Here is a 7722-nt window from a genome sequence, read left to right as displayed (position 1 = left end):
GTGCAAACCTGTGAGCAGCAATAAACGCGAATCCAACCTGCACTAATGTTAATTGTCATTCAGTTTATATCGATGTGCAGTTTATTAAACCATAAAGCAAGGCAGCAAGCACAGAGAGCAACTCTAGAGATAATTAAACATAATAAGGGTTTCACTTAATCCCTCAAAACCCAGGGGAGGCACAGTTAAGGCTGAGTACCCTGTTTGCACCGAAAGGCACTTTTTGCACAGTCATTTAAGAGCACTTCCCCGTACGATATTCCAGGACAGTGGGAAAGGTAGGTCCCACCTTCAGTTCTGCATCCAATTTTTGCTTTTCTTTCTGCCTTTAAATCACTCTGCTCATTAAGCTCGAACCCTGACTTTCAAAGCAGCTCGTGCCTCATTATTTGCGTTGCAGTGACAAGTGGAGACCCCCATCAGCGACCCTGGGGAAGGTCCCAGCGCAGGACGGCTGCTGGTGGAGCAGCGGTGAGTGGGCTGCGAGGGGCACGGGTGGGAGCTTGCGGGCTCAGCTCTCTGCCCAAAACGCTCTCTTTTCTTGGACGAGGAGGGTCAGCGAGGGGATGAGAGGAGAGGGCGGACTGGGCAGATGGAGGGAGGCAGCTTGGGAAGAGTGAGCACAATTACGGCAAAGCTGGCAGCGCTACCGGAGGCAGCCTCGGAGAAGCGGTGAGGTGTCCAGCACCGCACCGGGGGGACTCTCGGCTCCCCGGCTGCTGGCACCGGGACTGTACCGGGCAGCGCTCGGCCGGGGGGAGCCGCCCGGTGCCCGGCCGAGCCCCGGCGGCGGTGCTGCGGGGAGCGGGGTGGGAGAAGGGTTAAGGGCGGCCGCGCACCCGCCGCTCCTCCGCCCGCCCCCCGTGCACGGCGCAGGTTTGGGAGGTGGGGTTTGCGCCGAGCTGCCCGGCTCCCGGCCGCTGCCGCTCAATGCTGCGGCCGCGGGGCTGCTGCGGGAGCCGCGCACCTCGGGGCTCCGCGCACGGCGGGCAGGCGGCGACCACCGAGCCCGGCACAGCCCAGCACAGCCTAGCACAGCCCAGCATGCCCCCTGCCCCGGCCAGGTAAGCGCAGCTCAGCGCCGGGAGGAGGGAAGCAGGTTGGGGAGGTGGAAATGAAATCAGGGATGAAGGAGAGAACCGGCGGCGTGGTGCGGAGCGCGGGGTGCGCAGCGGTCCCCGCGATGCCGAGCGGCTCGGGGAGCGCCGCCGCCGGGGATGCTCCGTGGGGATGCGGGAGGAGAGCTGGGGTCGGGCAGAGCCGGCCCTGGGGGGGCTTGGGGGCGGCGGTGGGGAGCGTGGGGCTGGGGCCGGGGGGGTGTGCGAGGCTCTGCCGCCGGAGGGATGCTCCCTGTGCTCCCTGGCAGGCTGGCAGAAATGCATGCATAACTTTTTGCTTGATGCAGCCAGCGTTCTCCTGCTCGAGTTTTGGCTTCTTTGGCTTTCTCCTGGCTGATGTTGCTTCCGTGTCGTGAGCAACATAATGCAGCATGTTGTTTTATTTATCCCAGACAGGAGTGACTTGCTCTCTAAACTACAAATTAAACGATGCAGCTTGCATAACAAGTGGAAATAGTTTGTATCTTACATACTAATTATCCATCACCTTTTAGACTAAGCAGGGGCTGGTTTCTGAGAGGAGGGTTTAATAAAGCAGCCTGATGTCTTGCAGCAGTGCATTCATTTCCTCTCTCTGGATTAATGTGGGCAAAGGATTAAGAGCCAGCATGTTGATTAGGCGCGACGAGGTGCGGGGAACACGGGGAACATTTGGCTGCGGAGAGGAGCCGGGTTTTGTCTTTGCTCTTGCGCATCCCCCTGTTTACGTGGCACGGCTCGGGACCCTCGCCCTAGGATGTCGATCGCTCCGCGAGGGCAGGGACCTCCGTGAGCCCCCGGCCGCCTGGTGCCGGAGCATCCCCGAGCACCCCGGTGGCCCCGAGCATCCCCGGCCGCCCCCCGCCGCGCTCCGGCCCCGCTCCGCCCGCAGCTGCGCCCCACGCGGCCGTGGGAAGCGGGGCCCCGCTGCTGCGCTCGGGGCCAGCCCGCTCCAGCCTCTCCTCCTGGAGACCCTGCTGCTGCCTTCCCGGCCAGGACACTCATTTGGCTTCTCTGCTGGACCCAGAGAGCTCTCGTTTTTTTACCCTGCGTTTGTAAGTCCCTGCAAACTGCTTAAATGGCTCTTGAATAATCCTTCAAAGTCACCTCCCCCCTTTTAATCTAATACCAAAAGGACTTACTTTACATGGCTAATCCCTCTTTTACTCGCTGTACAGCCTCATTTAGGGGTGTGCACACTGCTAATTTTCCCAGAGCAGCCTGCTTTAGACAATGGCTTCTGCTGGGTGCAGCAACCTCTTCCTCGCCACGCTCAACTCTGAGCTGAGCTAAATACCTCTGCCGGGTTTTGCCTGATTTCGGGAGGTTTTTCATCAGCTCCCACCAAGTGAACGCACCCCTTGCAGGAAGCTACACCAAAAACTTTGTGTGTCATTGTTAATGACACCCATCCCGGGGCTCCTGGGTGGCTCCTGCCCCGAGTGTTAGCCAGCCTGGAGGCGTACAGCGCAGTGTGCCTGCTGAGAGCTGGAGTTGAATTAGCCTGGCAAAACTCGGGTGACTTGGGAATTTCCCCGTGCGTACCTGCTGCAGTGGAGCTGAGCTTTCTTCTAGTCCATCCACTGTCCCCAGAATTTTAAGCTTGTTCTGTTCTACCTGAGGATGAGCTGTATGCACTGGATGCGAAGGACGGCAGAAGAGAAGCTTACCTTGCTTTACCTCACTTCTCCCTTAGCATCCAAACACTAAACAGGATGAAACAATATTTCTTTCTAGCCTGAACTGTACATGACTGGTGCCCTAGTGCATTATCAGTGATGTCTGGATCCCCACAGCCCATTGCCCGAGGTCCCCATGGGTTGAGACAAGGAGCAGTGTGCCTTCAGTGTGCCCTGGGTGGTGGGAGGTGGTGGGTGCTGGCATGTCCCCATGCTGGACCACAGAGACCCCTTTGGCAGTGGTGTGGCATAAGCCCTCTTGGATGGTCTGTGGGACATTTCCTGTGGTGGCTGTAGGTGCATTTTGAGTGTTAATCCCTCCGCTGGGTATTTCCCTAAGTACCAATTTCCAGCACCAGCTGTGGAGCATTTGTTCCAGAGGCAAAGGCAGTGGCACTGCAAGACAGCAAGAGGCTGGTGAGAGAACCCCCCTTGGCTCCCAAATCGCACCTCCTGCTGTACAGAGAAGTATTTCTCCTTGATATCCACATCTGATCCTCAGCCTTTACAGTTTGTGGGATTAACATTGCCTTGATTTAAAATACGTGTCTGTGTTAACTTGTCGGGGGCACCTATGAAACCACGTGTAGTTGTTAAGCTCCTGTAGAATTTTGCCAAATTTGCAAAACTTTAGGATATATTTTTTTATATATTCTGGCACCAAGTAATTTATTTCCCTTGAATCAGGGAGTTGGCTTTGTCTGACAGTTCTGCTTAGTTGGCTTGATTTAAAAACAAACAAACAAAACCCACACCGGGAGTAAAGATGAGGCAGAGCCGGAGGCATGCCAGCCCCAGGATACCCAAAGCATGGCTTTTTCATTTTTTCTTGTGGTCTCTGAAAGTGGAGCCTTCTGGAAGCGATGCTGCCCCCAGAGGGCTCCGCACAAGTGGGGTCAGGGCAGCCCCCCTGAAACCCCCCAAATCCCCCCCCCCCTTGACCGCAGCCCCCAGCCCGGGCACCACAGCAGAGGCTGCTCCTGCTTGCGGGTCCTCTGCTGCGTTTGAAAGTTCATAAATCATCACAGCTCTATTTTTAGCCAGGCTAGATTAGAACAAGTCTGGGTTTTCTTCCCACACCTCTGTCCATGGCCTAGAGTGACCCGGTAATGTCCCTGTAAAAGCTGTTTTCGCATTGCCTTTGATTTTGCTTGTGACCCTTTGCTCAGCCCTGTTCTTACACAGAGGACGGGCTTATTTCAAGCAGTGCTTGGTGCAACAGTTGGGAGTTTTCCTTCAAATGCAGAAATTGTGAGTCTGCTGCTTGCTGCATGAGTGATGCGCAGCCCCTGACAGGAAGGTAATCACAAACCCAGGGAAGTAACATGAATCACATGAAATCCACAAATGTCAACTCCGGAGCTCTAATCCAGGCGTGCTGCCAAGATTTAAACTTGCACACATCTTTACTGTTATCTGCTACAGTGGTTAATCAAATATAAATATGAATATCATGACAGTAGTGATTCATTCTTTTTATTATTAGCAAAGCAAATATATAATGATGCCATCCACCCAATTTAATGTTTCATGAGAATACACTATTCCCTGTCCCCTACAATCATCCACCCAAAATGCTGATATTAAAATAAAAACTCTCATGTCAAATCTGCTTACAGTCTTAGCATAAACAAGGTTCGTGTTTCATTATGAGCTAAGACAACAATATTTTCTGCACCAAACAGTGTTTCCAGTACTGTATGTGTTGTACTTGGGAAATAACTTCATTCTTTGCTTTTCCCTAGATACAAGCAGTCACTTTTTATCTTAATCTGTAGGATAAAAATCTGTTTCAGCATGACAGCAAGAAAAAGAAAGAGTTTTCTTTCTTTGAATTGCTGAGTTAAATCACTGAAAGTCAGACCTTCAGGACCAAGAGGGTCAAAGCAGTTTAAAAACAATTAATCTGGTGTTGTAATCCATATTCATGATTCATATTTAGGAAGTTAAAGCATAAGGAGCAAGTTTGGACTCTGCAATGTAATTTTTTTCCCTGTGATATCTAATCACAGCATAGCTGTATCAGCATGTGGACTTCAGTAAGGTAAGTGACACGCTTACCACTTAAAAAAAAAAAAGTGATGTGGACTCAAGGAAATAATCTACAACTATTATATTTTTTAAATTGACTTTACAAGGGTTTATTTAAAACTGTGTTAAACAACTATCAGTTTCAAAAATGTGCTTCTACAACACTTATTTCTTCTGTTTATCCTTCCATAAGCTCCCAGTTGATCAGCGTCTGATGCTCTGTTACTTGAAAGTTGGCTGGAGATGTCTCAGATATGGCCAAACATCTTTATTAATGAATAAATGTTTTGATATTTCCAGTACCAAGCTCTCATAAAATGCATTATGGGACTTTTAAAAGTCATTCCTGAGGAATGAGTTCATAGTTACTTGGGGAGAAAAAGTGAGTTGAGCAAAATCAGATCTCCATCAGGGCTCCTTGACTGGTACGGCAAGGGCATCGACGTGCAGACAGAACACAAATAAATTTTACCATGATGGTACTTTACCATCTTTTCTCCTTGTTTTTCCAGAGGCCTTGAGACAGACTTCAATGGGACTCATTGGACATATTTGTTATTAGCCATCTCATTCGGGCTTTTCCCACTCTTCTTTGCAGAGTAGGCTGAAAGACCAACTGTTAGGCTTTAAGTCAAGAAGCCAACATGCTGTGATGTTCCTTCTCCCTTCACAAACCTTGTTCATCAGTAGCATGGTCCAAATTTGTGCCCTTCACACCTCCGCCAGTGTCCCTGACCAACGTGCTGGGGGTGGCAGGGGGCTTCACCCAGCAAAGGGACACTGCCGAGTTGCTGGGACTTGTTGCCTTACAACAGGGTCACGTACAGGACCAGTGAGGTCTTGGACAAAAGATGTGATTCCAGTGGGCATTTGTAACTGGTCAGGAGGCAAGTGAGTCCTGAGATGACCTGATTAAACTCCAGATTGGTTTTCTCTTCTCTAAACCCTATCTGTGTAAGAACTTTGTAGGCCTCACACAAAATCTGTGTTTACAATTTATTTACATAAATGTTTAGCCAATGAAGTGATGCAGTATTTAAAGCCAATCTACATAAGGTTCAGCAGGTCATCTTAGTCAATTAGACTAAGAAAGGGAATAAATACCATACTTTGTGTTTGTAATAGAAAAACCTGTATTATGAATGGTAATTTAATTTTCGAGTACTGAATAGCAATAACCTATCAGTATTTTTTAACAGAACAGTAAGTGCATGGTTTATTAAACTGGTATGCAGATAAGAGGGTATTATTTGGGAAGACTCACAAACAATATCATACTCAAACAATTAAACACATTTCCATCTCTATGCTTCCAATAATAGGAATGTGAAAACCCAACTAGCCATCTGTGAAAGTCAACAGGGTATTTAGTGACTGCTGCTTTCCCTGCTCATGGCTGTATGTTAATGGTTCTGATCTTCCATTTGCACTTATTTTTGGTGATAGCTGTAAAACCCTGAGCAGAGATCTTTTCCCAGTTTGATTCATAACCATGCTTTGGGCCATTTCCCCCTTTCTGGGCTTTGCTAATTAGCAGTCAATAGAAAAACTGGGTTCTGCTCTGAACCCTGAGCCAGGTTCTGTTACCTCAGCTGTTCTAGGTTTGTACCAGATTTGTGTCAATAATCGTTTACAGTCCAGTTTCATACATTAGTGAAGGACATGTACTGGTGGGTCAATGGCAAAATAACCATCCCCTATGGTTTACTGCTGAAGTGCTGAGCTGCTGTTGGGCAGGCTTTACACTGCCTGTTGACATCTGGGTTTCTGACACCATCAAGAGTGTGAATTACTTGCTGAAGTGCTGCATCTTCCACTCCTGGATCTTGGGTGGGACTACCATATTTTATACAGCACGTATGTGAGGAACCTGTTGGTGGTGGGCTACAGACAATGCATAAGTTTATTTCATGTGGTTCCTTCTCCATATTATTATCTGAATAACTGTACTTTGTATTACTGGTGTGACCCACGAGATGTGTTTGAGAAGCATGTTCAGTGCTAAGCAGATGAGGGTGCTTCACCTCCTGTACAGAGTAGCAAATAGCTTTCATCAAATAATATTTTTTTTATCACTACTACCCTGCTCTTGTGAAATGGAGGCAAAAGCTCTGTATCCTGTCATGAATGAATGAATGAATCTTCTTGGTCTTTGTCTCCCAGTCTTTTGAAAAAAGCTTCTGAACAGCACTCAACTCCAAGCTCTAAAAAGAGTTACTTAGCATAAGAGCAGAACATTTGCCTAAGAGGGTTTTAGTCCAAGAATGACTTTTCATATTTAATTGATCTGTATTGTTCAATTAGGGAGATGTATAATGCCCTCTGTTGTGCATGTATAGCTTGAAGGAGAAATGAATGAAGTATGAAGTACAGCAGAAGAGTAATTTCAGACAGAATCAGCTCTTAGCAATGTACAGCACTGGATTTCAGTTCAGGCCTTGATATGCACGAGTAAATATGAATTGTGTAAATACATCAGATCAGTGATTTCTCCATGCAATTTATTTGGGGTTAGATTTGTTCTTATTCTAGCCACATTTCAGTAACTTTTTTTTTTTTCCCCACATCTTAAATGTTTTCTGCTCAGAATAAACGGCCTATTGAATTTCATTGTGTTTCGTTTCTAAAACAGCTTGCTGGGGCTCTTCTCCCCCCGGTCCCTTGCAGGACTGTGCCATTGAGAACGGCAGTGCCCACCCTGGGCTGAGCCTGATCCCGCAGGGGCAGCACTCAGCTACCAGCCCCGTCTTGTCACTGTTGCGCTCTCACAGGTTTGGGGGGAGGATCTGGGGGGATTTAGGGAGGCTGCTGCCCTTTCCAGCTGCCTATGACCCCCAGCACAAAATTCCCCCCGTGTAATTTGCTCAGGATTTGTAATTCTGCAGAACACATACACAAGCGCACTGTTTTTTTCC

General features: G+C 48.7%; 1 protein-coding gene across 2 annotated transcripts in view; it reads left to right on the top strand.

Annotated features, from left to right (window-relative positions):
• The first annotated feature begins 655 nt into the window (after positions 1-655).
• Positions 656-7722, top strand: part of LOC137862358 (contactin-4) — a 295385-nt gene continuing 288318 nt past the window's right edge. The window contains exon 1 of one of the 2 annotated variants that reach the window (XM_068694353.1): positions 656-1064. The gene's annotated coding sequence lies outside the window, so the exon portion shown is untranslated. The remainder of the gene's footprint in view (positions 1065-7722) is intronic. The other variant, XM_068694348.1, reaches the window with a different exon arrangement.

The sequence above is a fragment of the Anas acuta genome, chromosome 11 (assembly GCF_963932015.1).
Source record: "Anas acuta chromosome 11, bAnaAcu1.1, whole genome shotgun sequence".
In the NCBI taxonomy this organism is placed as follows: Eukaryota; Metazoa; Chordata; class Aves; order Anseriformes; family Anatidae; genus Anas; species Anas acuta.
This window is presented reverse-complemented; position numbering and strand designations above follow the sequence as displayed.